At 36.9% G+C, this 22,466-nt stretch overlaps 1 protein-coding gene and 1 long non-coding RNA gene across 14 annotated transcripts in view; both read right to left on the reverse strand.

Moving 5' to 3' along the window:
* LOC143246519 (polycystin-1-like protein 1) overlaps nt 1-22,466 on the reverse strand; it is a 352,075-nt gene that overhangs the window by 186,474 nt on the left and 143,135 nt on the right. The gene's annotated exons all lie outside the window — the stretch shown is intronic.
* Nucleotides 701-4,330, reverse strand: LOC143246522 (uncharacterized). The gene is made up of 2 exons (XR_013026017.1): nt 3,241-4,330; nt 701-1,245 (listed from the first exon to the last, which is right to left on the reverse strand). It is a non-coding gene; the product is annotated as an uncharacterized LOC143246522 (long non-coding RNA).

Raw genomic sequence — 22,466 nt, forward strand, 5'->3', positions numbered from 1 at the left:
TGTTTATAACACATGAATATTAGCAGTTATCTTTTAAATGTTTGCATTCATTGAGCCTATGGTATTTTTTTTTTTTTTTTTTATAATCAAACTGTTCATTATATGTATTATATCTAATTTCGCATGAGGATGTACGAAAAGCTAAAAACATTACCAATACACTAAAACACTATACAATGTCGGGCTGTGGATCTCCAGGTACATTGTTCGCGTCCCTTTACCATACGCACACACAAAAATAAAAATAAAATCGCACTTCCGTATTCCACTTTATACACCCACTAATCAGTTACATAGAAGTAGCCCAAAGGTTGTCAGCAGGTGCTGTTGACTACTTACCTGCCCTCTGGTGTAGTGGTTCTTAAAACTTTCAGTCTGAAGATCCTTTGATATAAATAAAGTCTGAACCCTCCCTCCAAACCTATAATTTTACCATGGTGATTGAAAAACAATGTTGTAGCTGACTTCTCCTTTTGACATATTGTATCATTTAATTAATTCAACATAAATTAAAAATAGTTCTGCTTCTATGTTTTCGACCCATGTTTTGGCGTCTCTCCAGGAATAGCTTTATGACCCCCCTGAAGAACCACGGCTCTCACTGTCGGGAACGTAATTCTCGTGTGCAAGTTCAAAATTAGGACCGGCAAACGTGAATATCCGAAAACAAAGAATCATCTGCACACTATAAAATCATCCATATAATTAAATTTTACACAAATTTGTACTTCCATAATTACATCTAGAAAATACTCTTCGCTTAGTACATTGTACAACAATTTTTTTGAAAAGTTTTGCTGATTGTGACAGGTACCTGGTGGGCATGTACAAATATAGTTTTGGTTTTGTTTCATCACGTAGAAACTCTGAGAAATAGACAGTTAACTGTTTACCGGTAATAACGTATTTAATTGCGTTTATGTTTCTAATACGCTATAAGTTCAACATAATTAAGCGTTTTGCTCCTGATTTTCATTTGTATTCAATGTCCGGTGCATCACGTTGCAGTGTCCAACAATAGTCAGCAAGCATTGACGGATTCCAGTTGCCCTGATATCGTTTTTCCATTGTAGCAATGTCCTGGTGAAACTGAAGATTTCGATGAAACCGTACGTGATGAGCAAATTTGGATGTGATTTTCGTGATCAGCAGCCAAAAATCTATATGGAACACCCAACAATGTTCAAGAAGCAAAAACTTTGTTAAGCAGTGGTATCAGTGTATTCAACTTAGTTTTGTTCAGAACTAATAGGAAAAACAAAACAAAAAACATAATAATTAAAGGCGAAAAACAAATCTGCCAAAGTGTAACTGATAAAACTGTAAATTATTTTCTTACACATTAGTTAGACTTGCTCTCTAATTTGGACCTGACTACAAAACACTCACAAAAACAAAAAATACAGTTCAAAACAAATATTATTCTACAATGTCCCCCGATAGCTTAGCGACAAGTTTACTGATTTATAACGCTAAAAATCAGGGTTCGATTTCCCACAGTGGACAGAGCACAAGTAACTCACCGTGTAGCATTGTGATAAAAACAATAATATTCTATAATACTAAAAAGTCGGAATAAAGTAAGCTTAATGCAATCCTTTAAACTGCAAAATTAGTTTAGGCTTATTGGTTTGATCTAGATAATTTTATACTTAAGACAAAATCTGGAAGTCGGTCATCTTGCCAAATTTGTTTCTGAAGTGCGAATATTCTTTGGTACATACGCAGCGTTTATTAATGAATTTCTTGATAAAATGTTACTGTACGGATGCAGCAACTACGGATTATTGCTGTACTCTTCACCCATGGAAGTAAATTAAACAATGCGGCACGACTATAGCGACATCTTTATTCAATCTACAAAATGTTTTTAACAAGTAAGGAGAACAAACTACCTATAACACTCTTCTGAACGTATTCTATAACCGTGCGTTTTTGGATCGAGTCCAGCATAATCAACTTACAAGACAAACCATTCAAAGGTCAGTATTTAGTTCAGAAGCATCTAGAAAATTCTTCAAACTTTTGAAGGAATAACTTTGCCGAAGTCCACAGAGGTGAGATGGAGGTGGGGTCGAAGACTGTTGAAAAAAAAATTATTTTCGAACCATTGCAACTATCTTAAACTTCCTAGAAATAATTATAGGGAGAGCAAATATATCGGATAGTCAAAAATAAAATAAAACAGCAAACAGTTTGGAAATTATCTCCCAACCTAACTTTTCATTGCTGTTTACACAGTTTTTACGAGCAAATGTCTAAGGTTTTAAATGTTTGTGCTAAATAGTTGAAATAATAAAAAAAAGATTTGATTTATTTTCCCCAACAGCGGTTTTGTCTCGTAAAATAAACGCATTTCTATACTGTAAAACTCCGGAAATCATGAATTCATACAACTTAGACTCGAGTTATTTTTTTTTATTAACTGTGTATGTTTTAATAAACAATATTAATATTAACATAAAGTACCCGCGCGAGTTGATGTCAAAAGACACCTCATGGTTCACGGAAGCCTCAGTATACCGATCAAGCTCACCATTATTCTCAATCACTTCTATAACTACCCCAAGGGAACAAGGGGGTTCAGACCTGAAATAAAACGAACCGCGCATGATACCCGTATACTTATTACAAGTATAATTATAAATATGACGCCCACGAAATCCCAGGAACACAAAACTCGATAATCATCGAACTTGAAAACCTACTTTTAAATAGCCAATATGCCTTCCAGAGGTGTCTCAGCCTATATTGGTATGGGACTACGTCTTGCAGATAAGGATAATTCCTGGTCGCGAATTGGATTATTGTTAGATTGTAGTTAAACACACAACTAAACAATGGCATATCTGTGTTCTGCCCACCACGAGTATCGAAACCCGGATTCTAGCGGTATAAGTCTGTAGACATACCGCTATGTCACTGGGAGACCACTGGGAGTCTGCTGCCTAGTTTGGTTATTAAAAGTTAAGAGAAGAAACGCAACTGATATAGGATTCAGTGGCATATTCAGTTTTCAAAAGGCCCTGGAACAAAAACAGCTATTCCTCCATTAGAACCTTTTCCATGTGTCAGATTATTTTCTCCCTGAATTCCAAAACTGAAAATTTCAAATGCCAATTTTGATGGGATTATTTATTTAGGATGAAAAAAAATTATTGCAAAATTGTATTCATCCTGAACATTACAGCCAATTAAAAGTTTTATCCACAATTCTAGAACCAAACATAAACTACTTACTAAGTATGAATACACATCTATAAAGACAAGATTTTGAAACAAGCGAAAATTAAATACTGCGCTCGATATATGGCCGCTTCATTCAGCTGTAAATGTTTTCCTGCCACGAGCGGGTTACCAAGGTAACAGTTAAATAGAAGTTTTTCACGTTGCCTGCTGGTGCTGAACGTCCATCAGTGACGTCTTCAGTGGAGGGACTGACAATCAGCTTGCTTCCGTTCTTGTGCACCAATCAACTTGCGTGACAAGGGGCTCGTAAAATAAAAAATATCTCTGAAACAGACACTGGAGTTTGGAAGGGTACTTATATTTCTACCAAATAAGAGACGCCAGTAAGGCCACTGAAAGATAGAGGTTCTGACGCTGGGTACAATTATTGGGACGTTTGCCAGAAACATAAAAATTGATTTTTTAAAATATTTCTGCAAATATCTTTATAACATCTGATTTATCTAGTCGTATTTTCTATCTGACTTTGCTTTTCTTCATTCAAAACATTTAAAGTCGACTCTTATAGGAAATGTGGTTTCAGTACGCATTTCTAGTTAATTACATTGAAACGTTTAACACACAAACTACATTAAGTAAGTAGAAAATTATACCATAATTCTGATAGTTAAATATTTTAATGTGTTATATCATCGACTGAGTACAGATTTATTTCCTAACTAATCTGCGAGTTTGTTGTTGTTTTTAAACGAATGGAATTATGTTCGGATATATTTCTTCAACTAATCTACGTGACCAAGACAACAGATACAGATCTTAAAAAACAAACAAAAATAATGATTTTTTTTAAATTGACGAAGACGTTTGAGAAAAAAAATCATTTCCAAAGATTGAAATGTAGTCAACTACACAATATATACAACCCACTAAATATTTGTAAACACGCAACGGGCCAATTTCTACACTGAAAATAATGTTTGGTTCTTACGATTTCTTAATTCCACATTTGACCACTAGGTTAACACGTTTGTTTTGTTTGGTTGTTTTCTGAATTTCGTGCAAAGCTACTCGAGGGCTATCTGCGCTAGCCGTCCCTAATTTTACAGTATAAGACTAGAGGGAAGGCATCGCGAACTCTTGGGCTACTCTTTTACCAACGAATAGTGGGATTAACCGTAACATTATAACGCCCTCACGGCTGAAAGGGCGAGCATGTTTGGTGTGAGGGGCGTTCGAACCCGCGACCTTCAGATCACGAGTCGAGGGTCTTAACCACCTGGCCATGCCGGGCCTATATATGAACAGAGAACATACTCTGGTGTTCCAGGTATGATTATAATGGAACATGAGAGCATACAGTGACTTTGAATTCCAGCCCCTGATATTCACAGTGTGATTTCATAAATACAGAACCCACAATACGATTCGGATCCAACAAACGATACTTACAATACGTTTGAATGAAATACTTACGGTACAATTTGAAACTGACCATTTAAAAATACGGAGTGGTAACAGTGAACTCTGCTTTAAAAAATTCGATATAGTTTCTAAAATATCTTTACTAATATTGGTGTCACGTGTACACGTACTATTTATAGAACCTACGTTTCATAGTTATAAAAAAAAAACATTTTAGATCATAGCATTTAGTTACGAAGAAAAGCCTTCCTTTCGACATCACACGAACTCTTTCGTCCACTATCTTTTCAACTATGCAAACTTGGTCAAGCACGTTGCCTGCAGTTAGATGAAGCAAGGAAACGCGTGAAACAAATAGTAACAAGGGAAGTCAATTAGCGATATTAAAAGAAACTTGCTTACTGTTAATTAGGGCGAGCTTGTTCCTACATATACGTTTTCCTCTGGTGCTTTTACTTGCACAGCATGGTGTATATAATTAACGAAATGATGTGTCAGTCACTATGGGAAGCACTCAACAGATCCCCTGTGATTAGATTACTTGTAGAACAAACTGTAATTTGTGCGTTTAAAATTTTGAATTTCATTGTGGAAAATAGACATATATCATAGATTTCCCTTGTACCGTTTATGCATAACACTTGAGAAACAAACACAGTTAAGAGTGTGAACAGTTTCTTTATAAAGTGAATTTGTATTCATAGCCCAATGTTTAAACTCCACCCCGATATAACCACTCATACAAGCGAATGTACTCGGCTTCGCTCGGGATATTAGACTGACATATACAAGATGACTATATCATTGTGCGTATTCTGGACCCACTGTAGCACATAAATTTTTCTCTTTGAATTTATCGCAAAGCTACACGAGGGCTATCTGCGCTAGCCGTCTCTAATTTAGCAGTGTAAGACTCGAGAAAAGGCAGCTATTCACCACCACCCACGGCCAACTCTTGGGCTACTCTTTTACCAAAGAGCAGCGGGATTGACCGGAACATTATAACGCCCCCACGGCTGAAAGGGCGAGAATGTTCGGTGGGACAGGGATTCGAACCCGCGAACCTCGGATTACGAGCCGAGTGCCTGAACCACCTGGCCATGCCGGGCCAGAAAGTACTGTAGATTAAGAATTACTTGTTAACAAAGAGCTTGACTATTGCGTTAAATAATTTATTATTGATATCACAAATTTCTATCACATTTTATCAGAATCTATTACAATTTTTTATCATTACAGTGCTTCACGTTAGACAGTATTTATTGTTTTCCCATACAAATCACAGATACGCTATATAATAGTAATATTATTATGAAAAAGTAGTTCTTTGTATTATATTTTTTTTACATAAATCGTAGAGAGACAATTGCGCACGTGCGCATATTTTTAAACAAAAGAAGTGATTCCTTATATACCAACTTCTAATATATAGAAAATTTAGTGCGTTTTGGTTAACAGTGCGTTCCAACAATGGCTTTTATATAATGTTGCTCAGCAATAAAAGTTTACTCTCAATTTTGTTGTTTAGAGTCTATGTGATAAAAGTATAAAATGAAATGCATAATCTACAAAATTAAAGAAAAAACGTTTCTTGTTTTCTGTGTCAGTCTGTGATATATCTATGGCATGTGATATAAAGAGCCACTTATTTTCTATGTGGCTTTTCGCTAGTTTGCATTATTAAAACGATGCGCACATAGATAAGTAATAATACCCACGTGCACACCCTCATGGATCACTTAGTATAGGTGTAAAATTACAGGTTTCTCGATTCTTTCCTCTTGGAGCTATGGCAGCTGCATTCCTATGTGGTTTTTCGCATAAAAAAGCGGACGCACATGGTTAAATAATAATACCAAGTAATAAACTTTACTTAGTATGAGGGAAAATTTTCAGGTTCTTAGTTTTCCTCTTAAAACTATTGCGGTCACACCTTCACAGAAACGCACGTGCGTGTCTGGCTGTCTGTGATTTCAATTTGTACAAGGAACCACTTCTTTCCTATGTGGTTTTTCGGTACTTAACTTGTTTCATTAAAAACACATTCGCATGAGCACCCGCACGTAGATAAGATAAGTAATAATACCCAGGTGCGCATTCTCATGGTCCACTTAGTACGGTTGCAAAATTTTGGAATTCTAGGTTCTTTCCTCTAAGAGCTCCAGTAGCCACACAAACATAGATACACACGTACGTATCTGTGTGTGATTTCTATTTGTAATATAAGGAACTAAATCCTTTCTATTTGGGTTTTAGCTAGCTTGTCTACTTAAATGAGTGCGCGCATATAGATAAAGTACACAAACTCCGAATCTTTGCTCTTGGAGCTAAAACTAAATAAATAAATAAAAAGGAAAAAAGCGCACGTACGTGGTTAAGCAGTAGCATCTAAATGCACACACCATTAGCGTCTGCTTAGTATGTGTGCAACGTTTGCACATTTTCACTTTCTTTCCTTTTGGTGCTACAGCGGTCACATTCTTTTTACGTGTTTTTCGCTTCCTTACCCCACAAGAAAATATGCTGGCGCACGCACATGGATAACTAGTAATTTCCAGGTGCACACTCTCAGGGTCAGCGTCCACTTAATATATGTGCAAAATTTTATGTTTCTATGTTCTTCTCTTGGAATTATGGCGGTCACACAAATATATGCCCTTTTATTATTACATACATATATATGTACACACACACACCGATTGGAACGCACTTCACATTTAGTGTCTAAATTACGAATTTTGTTTTATGCCATCACCAACCAGGTGGCTCCACCTACCATATCAGATTGAGTTATGTTTTTGCATCTTACAACACTTGGTCTTGACGTAAAATACACGTAGTGAAATATCACTATTATTTTTTCATGTTTTCAAAGACCCTGCACTCAACAAAGCCACAAATCGACAAGCGATTTCGTTACGCAGTTTTGAACAATGGGTCTAAGAAGCCCATACTAACCCTACTGTTTTGGGTTAGATTAATCTGATAATCATTGAAATTTAATTCTTGTAAAATAAGATATATATGGGGCAAATATAATTCGGGTTAAACACAGCAAAAATAAAGTAATATATATGTGTCTCGAATTTCTAATTGCGTGAATAACAATTATATGCTGGTAAACGATATTCGAAATGTAATTTAAATTAAACAGAACAAGATAACTAGCATTTTAGAAAACCACTTAGTCCAGTCAAGTCTTCAACTTAACTCAAGTTTCCAATGATACTTGTGTCTGAATCCACGATTTCAATTTTACTGAGTTCCAACCTACCATCGTTAGACACAAGCACACACACAGACCTCTACAAAATAAATCTAACATCTTGAAAAGGCTAGCAAGTTGAAAGAAACAAAAAAGTGACCATCTTTATCCAATCAGGATAATGTACGCCTATAAGACAAATTCGGACGAAGTCCAATTTCGAAGCATGCACTTTACGTTCTTCCACGTAATATATATATATACTGATTTTTTTTTCAGCGACTTAATCAAACCACAGGTGTATCACACTTCTTCTATAAATAACACTGCACAATTTCCTAGAACTATAATCAAATAGTTTCTTACTCCACAGACAACTGTTAGAAAACTCCACAAAACACATCATGGCATATCGAGAAGCCTATATCATTACGAAACTTACACCTTCTCAACGTTATATATTATAGAAAGAGTTTACGAAGGTATCCTTGTTTAATGAAAACAAGTCAACAGAGATTGTTACGAAGATCCAAAACAAATACACGACATTCCAAATATAATTTTAAAAATAGTGGTAAGGGTTAGGAAGCAGTGATTAAGAAAGAGAAAATAGAATGGTGTAAAACTTGCATTTTGATAGACCCACGTGTAGAATGGTGAAAAACTTACATTTTGATAGACCTACGTGTACAATGGTGTAAAACTTACATGTTGATAGACCCACGTGTAGAATGGTGTAGAACTTGCATTTTGATAGACCCACGTGTAGAATGGTGTAAAACTTGCATTTTGATAGACCCACGTGTAGAATGGTGTAAAACTTGCATTTTGATAGACCCACGTGTAGAATGGTGTAAAACTTGCATTTTGATAGACCCACGTGTAGAATGGTGTAAAACTTGCATTTTGATAGACCCACGTGTAGAATGGTGTAAAACTTGCATTTTGATAGACCCACGTGTAGAATGGTGTAAAACTTGCATTTTGATAGACCCACGTGTAGAATTGTGTATAGACTAAAACTTACATTTTGATAGGCCCACGTGTAGAATGGTGTATAGACTAAAACTTACATTTTGATAGACCCACGTGCATAAGTGCTGAAAATTTGGAATTCAATAGTTTATACCGTTGTTTCTTTAAAACATGAAATAGTTCTTTAAAACCCTAGTATCACCGAATTAGTTTGTTTCGTTTGTTTGCTCTATGACAAAACCAAATTGGGCTACCTCATGTATCCACTAGGGGGAATCGAACCCCGAATTTTAGCGTTGTAAGCGCGTAGGCTAACTGTCGGTTTACTTAAAAGATCTATTGCTTGTTGACATTGTGCAATCCGTATGCAAACTTAAATTAACAGAAAGGAATGGTTACTTCCGTACACGAGTGATTTGTTGATGAAAGCCGTTTTAAAACAACTATACCACAATCAAAAGTATATACACGCTTAAGTCTCGAGAACTAAAGTTTTAAGTCTGAAGGCTACAACATTCAAAACAATAGAAGTACCTACAAAATAAGCCATATACTGTTAAGGCTAATTATAAAAAAAAACTAATAACATGAAAAAAGAAAAAATTATAACTAATGTTTTTTTCTTTTATTATATGAGCAATAAAACCGAAAATAAGAGTATATAGAGTACCACTCCTTCGGTTAATACAGGAATCCTATTGAAAATGCATCGCTATTTAAGTTGAAGCTTTTCCAAAATAACTTATCTAGAAATACTTAAGGCAAAAGTTAGATATCCGGGTAATGAAATTGAGTCTCCTGATATTGATATAATTTACGCACCTTAAAGGCATAATTCTAATCGGTTGGCGGACGACGTTGTAAAATTATTTTTTTAAAATCAGTAATAGCAACGCCAAACCTTCCGACATCGCGTTATGGGTTAATGCACTGACACACACACACACACAGGGTCCATGAAGGTCTCACAGTTGTTACAACGACCATCACATCAGGACTCCTTGCTACCAAACAATCTCTTTAATTTCTCCCTCAAATAATGAATCACTATCCTAGAAGAATTCCATCGAACATTATTCCATATGAAGATAAAATTTCCATCAATAAATTCAACTCTTCAAAGCCCAGTGTCATCAGTACATTCAGTCATGCTGATACATCAAAATGGTTGATGACGTTGCAACTGACAGACAATGGCGTGCTGTCGGTTCTCAGTAAAATTTCTAACGAGTAGTACAATGCTGAATAGTTAAATGCTGACTTTAAGAAAGGCTTGTGAGCCTGTTCCATGCTATATGGTCATTGTTATAATTTTCTTTCTGAAGTATAAATCGAGACTATCGGCAACGAACTGGCATATCCCAACTATCATAATCAGTCAGTTATTTACACAGCTTCCACAACTGTGCACGACATTCAAACCTAAAAACAAATCTGTTAGCTTACATTGTGTAAAAACAACAAATACAAATCTTCCAACCAAGTCTGATAAAGAATCATACCGTATGTGGAATATATTACAAAACGCATAACACAACACGTTGCACAAACATGTAAAGAAGCTTATGAAACCATCAATACAAAAATACAAAATACTCTAACTCCAGCGCTTTCAAATAGGGATTTTTTTTTTGCATTAACAGCAAACATGAAATTATTAGTCAATTCTGTATTTATTAATTTAGAGACATCTTGTGACACTTTATTACACTATTATTTCTCTCATTCAGAGCGTCGTTCCTTGAGCTTTGCTTTTGATTATGGAAAAATTGAGTTAACATCTTAATAACTCTTCTGGTTTTGTGCTTTGTTGTTGGGTTAACCACAGCCACAAACAACGGGGGAAGGGAAGGGTGGGATGAAGGTTCTTTAGCACGAAACGCAGTGTTTGCGTGTTCAGATACCATTATTCAGTACTTAAAGGGCAATCAATTAACCTCTAACACGAGGGCGTGGATGTATTATTTCGTGTGTCTCCTTTGATTGTCAGATGGCGTGTGTACGTGTTCAATTCAGAACGAAGTTTGTAACTTCAGAGCATTGGTTCTGCCATATTAACAACAGAGTTATATTACAAGTCCTCTACTAATGAAAGACCAAAAGACGAAGTCCTCTTATTTATAGCTTAAAATAAACTGGATAAAATACACCAAAAGGCAGACGTATATGACCGTCACTAACTGACTAAAGTAACTTTTTTTTTTTAACGTAAAGGGATAAACAGTGAAACGCTAGCAGACAGCCTGAATTAATGACCAACCAATTAACATGAAAATAACAGCAAACTGTATACAAAGCCATCGGTTTGTGTTTTTCTAAAAAGACATCTGTGTACACGACAACCCTTCATCACGAATACCTCTATATTGAGATTTCCACTACTAACGACGTTATTTTTTGTTTTTTAATTCAGGTCCCTCAATACTGTATGAACTTGACGAATGCAATATATTTTTAACTGTTTTGCCTCGTGAGATACATTTTATTCTTATAAATCTAACACAGTACAAAAAATAAATAAAAATTTTTGGAGATACTTTTCATTCTTAGTTTTCACTATTTTTTACTGTAGTGTAACCGATCAAAATACACCTGAGAATTTTAGTAAAGATTTCTCTAAATAACATCTACACTGTAATGCACTGAATACTCTCGATTTAGTGCTAACACAACAGAAGCGTGGATTTGTTTTTATATGCACGCGCACACAAACAGAGTTTAATTATACTGCTGGGCCCGGCATGGCTAAGCGTGTTAAGACGTGCGACTCGTAATTTGAAGGTCGCGGGTTCGCATCCCCGTCGCGTCAAACATGCTCGCCCTTTCAGCTGTGGGAGCGTTATAATGTACGGTCAATCACACTATTCGTTGGTAAAAGAGTAGCCCAAGAGTTGACAGTGGGTGGTGATGACTAGCTGCCTTCCCTCTAGTCTTACACTACTAAATTAGGGACGTCTAGCACAGATAGCCCTCGAGTAGCTTTGTGCGAAATTAAAAATAAAAAACAATTATCCTGCTAATTAAAAAATGAAAATAAATAACTAATAAATAACACGCATTTTTACTACAGATATGACCATGAACTGACGGTTGTAAGAAGCAACAAAATGATACAAAAATTGTAAAGAAAACAAATACAAGTTTACCATTCTGTAAAACTATTGGTAATGACAACTATGCATTAAACACTGATAATGTTCAAAACACGTTCAAGCGTTTTTCATCACTATCTCTCACGTATTTATTGACTTGTATTACGTTTTGGAAATTATCCTGTAAAATGAACATTGTTTGCTGTTACGTACAAAGCCACACAATGGAATGAATATATGTGCCGTGCCTAGCATGGTCCTCGAAACTCGGGTTTTAGTGTTATAAGTCTTAATACTTACCGATGAGCTATTTGTGTGTAGGGGGGGGGGTACTACTTGATTTGGTTTTGAGTTTCGTGCAAAGCTACACGAGGGCTATCTTCACTAACGTCCCTAATTAAGCAGTGTCAGACTTGAGGGAAAAACAGCTAGTCAACATCACCGACCGCTAACTCTCGAGTTACTCTTTACCAATGGTAGGATTGACTGTCATATGAATAATGGCTGAAAGGGTGAGCATGTTCGGTGACGGGGATTCGAACCCACGATCCTCAGATTAAAAGTCGAGCAAACTAGCCACAAGGCTATAGCAAGAGGGGTGGGGTCTGTAAAATGAGCTTCAAATCAAAAATTACCGAAATGGAAGAAATAGATAAAATCACATTCAATGTGTAATTCGTCACCACTTCGGAAGTTTGTAATTGTTTTGTAATCGAATTAACATAGAAGTTTTGAAAATCGCTGTTTCACACGAAACACGTAGAATTTCGTAAATAATTTTGCTATTATGATGTGTACTGGTTCACGCAAGTTTGACCTGTCGAATATCAAACTGTTTAAAATTCTTGTAGCATAACAGTTTCTGGTTTGGTTTTAATTTTGCGCAAAGTTACACGAGGGCTATCTGCGCTAGCAGTCCCTAATTTAGCAGTATAAAACTAGAGAAAAGGCAGCTTCCATCACCACCCACCGCCACCTTTTGAACTACTCTTTTACCAACGAATAGTGGGATTGACCATTACATTATAACACCCCCACGACAGAAAGGGCGAGCAATTTTGGTGCGAGGGAGAATCGAGCCCGCGACCCTCCGATTACGAGTTGAGTGCCTTAACCACCTAGCGTCGAAATAAAGAATGTGTTAAACAGAGTGCACTGACATTGTCTTACACAACAAAAATAGCTTTAATGGTATAAAACTATGTTTTACCTATCCAGGTAAATAACCATAATCTACAATAGTTAAGAAATCATGCAAATGTTATGTCGAGACACATAACTACCTATTATTAAATTTAAAAAGGTTTTAATTAATTATCACCCGTAATGAAAAAAATTAATAACTAACCTACTTTTATCCTCCTCTTCAAGTCAACTGAAGATTCATTAATTAATTATAACTAGGATATTCTAATCTTTAAAGCAATGCCAGAGAAATACATTTAATTAGCTATACTCAATTTGCAATTTATTTTTAGTTTTGTGTCGATTTTCAGTTTTTACATAGCACGATACTGATCAGTATGATTTTAATTTAAGCTAATATAAATAATTATTTTCAGGTCGTAATCACAATAAAACTGTTGCTTTTTCTTTTTTGTTGTTATTTATTTAATTATTGCACGACTCCCTAATTAAATATTAATTCCCAGATTTTGTACAGTTGTTTTTGTTGTTTGTCTGATCGTTCACGTCATACATTTCAGGTTACGAACACACTGTATATGCCCCCCACCCTCCAAGTGGCACAGCGGTGTTTCTGCGGAATTATAACGCTAGAAACTGGATTTGAATACCCGTGGTAGACGGAGCACAGATAGCCCATTACGTAGCTTTGTGGTAAACTACCAACAGTACAAAACTGCAATAATTATCCGTTAGTTCTGTTTATAGATATCTTATTATTTTGTGACACTTCAAAAGAAATTTAAAATGACCAATAAAACTATTATTAGTGACCAACATTAGACAAACAACTTGCCAATGGTTGCTTGATACTTTTACCTCGACAGAAATCAAATGTTACTACAAGTGCTGCTCAATGATTGCACAGTAAACGAAAACAAATCTACACGTGACAAAGCAGGCAATTCTCACTGGTTAAACTGAATCAGTGTAGCATTACAAATATGCAAAGTGTGCTCGCTTGACCACGTCAATATCTCCAAATACAAAGAGTCGCGTGAAATACAACAGAATTAATATATTAATAATTATGTCAGGGAAACAAGATCATGTATTATCCGAATTAATAACATTCTACAATAAATTGAGTAAAAATTCCTCATGAGAGATTCCACTTGAAAAAAAGCACTGTTAGTAATAAGGAATTAAAAAGTACTGTTAGTATTGAGGAATAAAAAGGCACTGTTAGTAATGAGGAATTAAAAAGTACTGTTAGTAATGAGGAATTAAAAAGTACTGTTAGTAATGAGGAATAAAAGGCACTGTTAGTAATGAGGAATTAAAAAGGCACTGTTAGTAATGAGGAATAAAAAGGCACTGTTAGTAATGAGGAATAAAAAGGCACTGTTAGTAATGAGGAATAAAAAGGCACTGTTAGTAATGAGGAATAAAAAGGCACTGTTAGTAATGAGGAATAAAAAGGCACTGTTAGTAATGAGGAATAAAAAGGCACTGTTAGTAATGAGGAATAAAAAAGCACTGTTAGTAATGAGGAATAAAAGGCACTGTTAGTAATGAGGAATAAAAAGGCACTGTTAGTAATGAGGAATAAAAAGCACTGTTAGTAATGAGGAATAAAAAGGCACTGTTAGTAATGAGGAATAAAAAGGCACTGTTAGTAATGAGGAATAAAAAGTACTGTTAGTAATGAGGAATAAAAAAGTACTGTTAGTAATAAGGAATAAAAAAGCACTGTTAGTAATTAGGTAGGTAGGGATTTCATGTTTATTTGCAGAAAGCTACTAGGCTATCTGTGTCAAACAAGATGTTGTATACTATAATGGTATATGGAAATTAAGGTAAAAATATGTAAAATTAAGACCTGCCAGGAAGACAGAATCATTAAGTTCAAACTTGCTGTCAGTCACCTGAAGTTGGCCTTTCTAGTCCTGGATTCAGGTCAAAATAAAATTAAAATGTGTAAAAGAAACCATGCTAAAACAGTACACAGTCCAATAAAAACCTTAAGTTAAAAATACCAATGGCTCTTAAAAATGTAAAAACATGAGCGAGGTGGCCAGTATCACCTATAGCATTGGCTAATGTCAAGGGCAAACCTACCTTAAAAATATGTTTAAAATGTCGTCGTCGTTCTTTGTTGCAACGACGGCATGATAATAAAATATGTATGATTGAGACCTAAGCGCCACACAGACCACACGTTGGTGCATCAGTGCCGGATAAAAGGAAGTGGTGAGTTAAAAAACTAAGACCAATGTGTAACCTAGCCAAAACAACTTCTTCCGTTTTATCTTTACAGAAACAAGATGGACAAAGAACTGAAGAAGACTTGATTTGAAAAAGCTTATTATTTCGTTGCTCACTCCAGGTCAACTGCCAACTAGTGCATAGTCCGGTTTTGATAACTGGACCACAGTCCATGTATGGAACAGGAGAGGTGGTGAGAGAGCCAGAGCAGATAAACTTTGCCGATCTGTCAGCTAGCTCATTCCCATGAATGACCTGGTATCCAAAAAACTGGACAGAGATAGATGATAGGGAAAGATGAGCCAGTTTGTTTTAAATATTAATAAGAATAGGACGGTAACTAACATGGAATGATGCCAAGGCCAATAGACAGCTGAGTGAGTCAGTATAGATCATACAATTCATATATTGCATAGTTTCAATATGATTCAGGGCAAGAGAAATGACATACAATTCAGCAGTAAACACAGAAATTGTGGAGGGATTCTGTGTGCTACAACCGAACTGTAACAAACCATGGCAGAGCCTACAGAGTCACCTGATTTTAAACTATCTGTATATATGGGAATGGATGGATCGTTTGAAAGATGGTCAGCAAATAAAGAGCGGTATTTTCAATGAGGAGTACAGGCCTTCCTCAGATGACTCAAAGATAGGTAACAGTTGGGGATAGTAATCAGCCATGGTGAAAGAGACAGAACTGTTGATACTGCCATGCTATTCAAAGACAGATCCACTTTTTCTGATTGTGCTCAGAAACGAAAAAGGAATATTCTCGAATATTCTCTATTATAAAAAAGTGTGGCCCACTGAGGATAGAAAATACAAACCTAAGTAGGATGCTGTGGTAAAGAGCGTAGTTTGGAAGCAAACATAAGAGACAGTTGCAAACGGCGAATATACAGAGGGAGATCATGGGACTCTATATACAGACTTTGGACTGGAGAAGCACGAAAGGCCCCAGTGCAAAACCGAAGGCCTTGATGGTGCATAGGATCTACCATTTTCAGTGCTGAGGTTCTGGCAGAACCATAAACCATAGTCAAATTTGGATCGGATAAGGGCACGATAAATTTTAAGCATGGAGCATCGATCCGTTCACCAAGACGTGGAAAAGAGGACAAGGAGGATGTTCAGTGCTCTTATACATTTGACATGAAGTTGCTTGATATAGGAAATAAAGTTTAATTTACAGTCAAATATAAGGCCTAAGACCTTTGCCTCGTGGACGACAGGAAGTACATCATCATCAATACGAAGTTCTGGATCTGGAAGAAATGTACACAAACAGTTTTAGGGAGAGAAAGTTGAAAACTATTAGCTGTAGTCCACTTAACTATATGATTGATTGCAATTTTGTAGTTGCTACTCAATAAACTTCATGTTTGATGACTGACATGAGACGTGAAAGCCTGTGTGTTTTTCTTTTAGCAAAGCCACATCGGGCTATCTGCTGAGCCCACCGAGGGGAATCGAACCCCTAAGTTTAGCGTTATAAATCCATGGACATGCCGCTGTACATGTGAAATTAATCATGTGAAATAAATCAACAAAAAGACCATTTGTAACTGTAGGGGGTAGTTGTTCACTGATGGCATTAAACTTTATAATAAAAAGTGTGACACTCAGAACACAGTCCTGAGAGACTCCAGGTTCCCGTGGGAAAAAAGGGAAAGTGTTAAGCCCACACGGACCTGGAATGGCGGTTCATTAAAAATGCTTAATAAAAAGTGGCAAATTGTTATGTTATCCGTATGAATGAAGGGCTCGCAAGACGCCATATCTCCATGTTGTATCATTAGCTTTCTCTAAATCAAAAAATAAAAACAAGAGGTTGTCACTTCAAAAAGGCTTCTCTGACTGATGATTCAAGGCGATTTAAAGTGGTCTATTGTGGAGCGTTGTCTTCGGAACCCACACTGAATGGGTGAGAGAAGGTTGTTTGATTCAAGGAACCAAACAAGACGAGCATTATTCATCCTCTCTGAGGTCTTACTGAGACAACTCGTCAAAGCAATGGGACAGTAATTCGAAGAAATATTTGGATCTTTCCAAGGTTTAAGAATATAGTACTCCCTATGCTTGGCGCCAAGCATCAGGAAAGTCAGTTTCCTGCCACATCCGGTTAATGACAGCCAGGAGATTAGTAAGAGAGGCAGGAGAAAGGTGGCGTAGCATCTCATAATGTATATCATCAGGTCCAACTGATGTATTGCCAGACTGATGAAGTGCAAGTTTGAGTTCCACCAGTGTAAGAGGGCTATTGTAGTCATAGGGATGATCAGTCATAAAGGAAAGAGGCAGATATTCAACTAGTGTTTTAATGCTAAGAAAGAAGGGGATGTGTGTGAAGAGCTAGATACATGAAACATTCACCAAAAGTGTAAGCAATGTTCTGAGCATCACTAACTTCATGGCCATTGAATATTAAGATATAGAGGCGCAGAAGTATACCTTCCACTCACCTTCCGGATCTTGTCCCATATGACTTTTGAACTAGTGGTTAGAGAAATGCTGGAGATAAATTTAATCCACTTCTGGCTTTGACGTCTAACTCGCCGAGCCTGTGCACGGGTTTGCTGAAATGCAATGCGGTTTGAAAGCGTGGGATATCTACGAAACTTATCCCAAGCACGTTTCTGAGCTTGTTATAAAACAAGCAAAATTCCACCAAGGGCGCGGATGACGTGGGAAAGATGTCGAGGTTTTGAGGATGCACTGAGAAGCTGCTTGTACAATACAGTTAGTTAGTGCTGCTACTCAATCATCTATCGATGATTTACATAAGATGGCAGGATCAAGTTCTGAGAGAGCAGTAAAAGAGGGCCAGTTGGCCTGGTCCAACTTCCACTGCGGCACACGGGGCAGGTGGTACCGACCACAGCCAATCTCTCTTAATATAATAGGAAAATTATCACTACCCCGTGGACTGATGTCAACCTCCCAAGAAAAGCAAGTGAAAAGCGAAGGGGAGCAGATAGAAAGATCTATAGCAGTAAATGACTGACTGGGTGCATGAAAATAAGTGTAAGAGTCAGTATTGAAGAGAGACAGGTTGTGATTCAGGAGCATATGCTCTATAGCACGACCCCTCACATCAATACTAAAACCATCCCAGAGGAGATTATGCCCATTAAAATCCCCAAAAAATTAAATTGGGGTTGGCAGTTGCTCAATGAGGGCATCAAAGCCTGATGGATGATAATTTTCTCAAGGGGTAAGGTAAAGAGAGCAAACAGTGATGGTACGACCCACGGAAATACGGATGGCTACAGCTTCCAAGTGCGTATTCAATGACGAAGACTGGGTGGGTACATGTTGATCAACCAGCAGTGCTACTCCCCCATGTCCTTGTCCTACACATGACCTGTCATTTCGGTATAAGGAGTATTGTCGAATTGTGACTGTATTAGTAGGTTTTAAAAATGTTTCCTGTAATAAAAGGCATTTGGGATGATAAAAGTCAATCAAATCCTTGATATCATTCACATTTGATTGAAAACCTGGACAGTTCCATTGGATTAGTGTGGCCATCTTTCTTTATTTTGGAGGAGAATATGACATGGAAACCTTTTGCTTGTGACCGCGCTTCTTCTCTTTACTGGACGTGGGTCAGTCACTCTCTGGTTGGTGTTTGTAGACATACGTTCCAGTGATTGGGGACGTGAACGAATGGTTTGTTTAATTTTCGGGGTGTCAAGAGAGGAAGACCCCATGGAAACACCTGAGCTTGAGGAAGGTGAAGTTGGGCAATAACTGGAAGATGTGGTAGGGACAGAGATAGAAGTAGATACTGATTCGTTAACTTTGTTGATTTTGAAAGGTATTAGATTAAGACGTGCTGTTAAAGATTCTGTAGGAGGCACAGAAAGGTCTGTCTGGTCTCCTATTATAGTAGTGGAATGGATTACAGCAGCATAAGTTCAAGATGGAATTGGGAATAGTAATTCCGAGCCTCTGGATATGTAATATTATGAACTGTCTTGAGACGTTGCACTTCTCTATCTTCTACCCATTTAGTAACACAATGCGGTTCTAGATGGCATTCAAAAGCATTGTGGTCTTTACCAGCACAAGGGGCACATGTCAAGGAACCACAGCAAGATGTTTTCGAAGGACCAAATCGTTGACAATGAAAACATCTAACAGGGTTAGGAATATAAGGCCGTATCTTACAATTCAGATATTCTGCCTTGATTGTGGTATGAGGACGTGATGTTGTAAATGTTAATATTAGAATATTTGTCGCTCCATAATCCCGTCTCACCGACTAAAAATTCGGTGAACGGCTGTAACACCTTGGCTTGTGAAACCTGCGAGGATCTCTGACTCTGGAATGGTCTTTAAATCCCTCTCAACTATAACTCCTCTGGAATAATTCAAAGTAAAATGAGGAGTAACCTCACTGGGTGCATCCCCAATGGCCTTCGATTTCAAGAGGAGTTTGGAATGTTGTGATGAAACTGTTTCCACTAAAATGTTCCCAGACCGTAATTTATTTTACCGATTTAGCAGAGCCAGCAAGCCCTTCTAAAGCCTTCTGAATAAAAAATGGAGACATCTGCCCTGAGAGTTTTTCAGTTAAAGAATGTACAATTAAAAATCGCGAGACAGATTCAAATTGTGAGTGTAACCGTACAGGGTCATCAATGCGTGGTCGTTTGCCAGTAGTCGGATTTTTCTCTATGCTATCATGCTTGTTTATATTTTTTTAATTTGAGGGATATCCATAATAAAAAAAGAATATTTCGGTGCCCACTGACCCCACCCACCATGGAGCCATACGAGGGGACGCTCTACAGTGCCATACGTAAGCACTATACCCAAACACCGGTGTCAGACATTATGTCCACTATACCCGTTGAGGACGTCCTACGCTGGCACTCAGTTGACCTGACCCAAATGGACAAGCCGATTAATCTTGGCGGGGGCCACCCCAAAACCGCCCGTCTACAGGAATTCAAGGCCAAAGTGGTGTGTTAGGGTTGAAATCCTCAACCACCAGGATCCTGTCCTCCTCTTCACGGGTCACCACGCACGGCAAAACACGCAGGTGGATGTTTAGATCCCAAATGAGATAAACTGAAAGTACAGAACCTTCTCTGGAATGTCTCCTCATCACGTATAGGAATCCACATCGAGGGGTAGTAATAAGGAATAAAATGAAAGCACTGTTAGTAATTAGGAATAAAAAAGCACTGTTAATAACACTGCACAACAAAGTTTTTGCTTCTTGAACACTGTTGGGTGTTCCTTATAGATGTTTGGCTGCTGATCACGAAAATTACATCCAAATTTGCTCATCACGTACCGTTTTATCGAAATCTTCAGTTTCACCAGGACATTGCTACTATGGAAAAACGATATCAGGGTAACTGGAATCCGCCAATACTTGCTGACTATTGTTGGACACTGCAACGTGATGCACCAGACATCGAATACAAACGAAAGTCAGGAGCAAAATACTTTTAATTATATTGAACTTAATAGCGTATCAGAAACATAAACGCAATTAAATACGTTATTACCGGTAAACAGTTAACTGTCTATTTCTCAGAGTTCCTCCGTGATGAAGCAAAACCAAAACTATATTTGTACATACCCACCAGGTACCTGTCACAATCAGCAAAAACTTTTCAGGAAGCAAAACTTTTCAAAACAATTGTCGTGCAGCGTAATTAGGAATATAAAAAGCACTTTAGTAATTAGAATTCCCAAGAATACTGTGATTCATAAAGCAAATACTCTTAGTGTATGATTCCCAAAGTACTCTTGGAAACTTTGATTCCTGAAGTAAGCACTCTTGATAATTAATATTTCCTAGGAAAGCACTCTGGATAATTAGGATTCATACAAAAACCACTCATAGTAATTATGTTTCCAGAGGAAAACATTCTTAGTAATTATTATTCACAAAATAAGCATTCTTAGTATAGATGTAGTTGTATTTATTCATATGAGTTTACTCTAAGTGTATTTGCTCAATAATTTACAGCGAGACAAAGTCGGGGATATCTCGAATGGCATCTTAAACAGTTGATTAGAGTTATCATTAATCAGTACATAATTTGGATGGCGTGAAACAGCTAGATTTTAACATGTTGTACCAATGTTTGGTTCAAGCACAATTAGCTTCTCTTACAAATATTACTAACACTAATAAACAGTTTTTTAACTAATGTCATAAAAATAAAACTTTAATAATGGTACAGCAGTTGTGAGAGATACTAAGACTTCTTTGGAACGTGGTCTCATATGTATAAATTATGATTATATTATGTATACAGCGTTACTGTGGCAAAACTGACAGTACTTTACGCTGTGAATACAGGTATATACTAGATGTACTCCCGCACAATCCACGATGTTCTATTTCAAGAGCACACAACATAAAATTTAAGAGTAACAAATATTTGTATTTCTTGTTTTAGAAGTTCACATGTCATGCGGTGTTATAGTCTAGAGAGTGCATAATTCTTCTAATGATTCACAGAATGCGCACGTTTTATTGACGTCACGACAACGCAAACTGAAATGTTAGAGTCCTTTGTGCGACGTCATTTTGGTTTACTGACTGACTGACTGACTGACAGCACACTACTGTATTTTGTTGCGAGTGTTTAAATAAAACAGATGACACTTCCAGGCGGCCTTTAGGCCCCTTTCTGTGAAATAACCATTTTGAGAATAACACGGTAGAAAACGATACCACTTTATTTTGAACAAATTAAAAGTTTTATGTTTTTAGTTACCTCTAACGTTGTGCTAATGTTAGAAACGACTCTTCCAACAAAGCCTTTCAGTTATTCAGTACCAGTTGACGTATTCGTTCAAACGCACGCGCTCAAGAAAGAAAAGCCCAATCAGAACACCGAACTACCATATCATTATCAACGTGTCTTTAATGACAATCGGTCTAGCGTCTCGCCAGTAGTAACCTGACATACAAACAAGCGAGTTATTATTAGATGATGGTTTGGTTGAAATATTTAATGTATACCTAAACCACGATGTTTGTTTTTACCCTTTCTCTAAACACAAACATACATGCATATAACCAGCTTTCTCACTACCATGTAACCTAGTTCGCCATTTTTAACGAGAGCGCCAGACCATGTTTCCGAATTATTGTCTTTATTTCTATCGAAGAAGCCTAATTCACTATTTCTAACATAAGCGTCATATTCCTC

This window comes from Tachypleus tridentatus, chromosome 3 (genome assembly GCF_004210375.1).
Source record: "Tachypleus tridentatus isolate NWPU-2018 chromosome 3, ASM421037v1, whole genome shotgun sequence".
Taxonomy (NCBI): domain Eukaryota; kingdom Metazoa; phylum Arthropoda; class Merostomata; order Xiphosura; family Limulidae; genus Tachypleus; species Tachypleus tridentatus.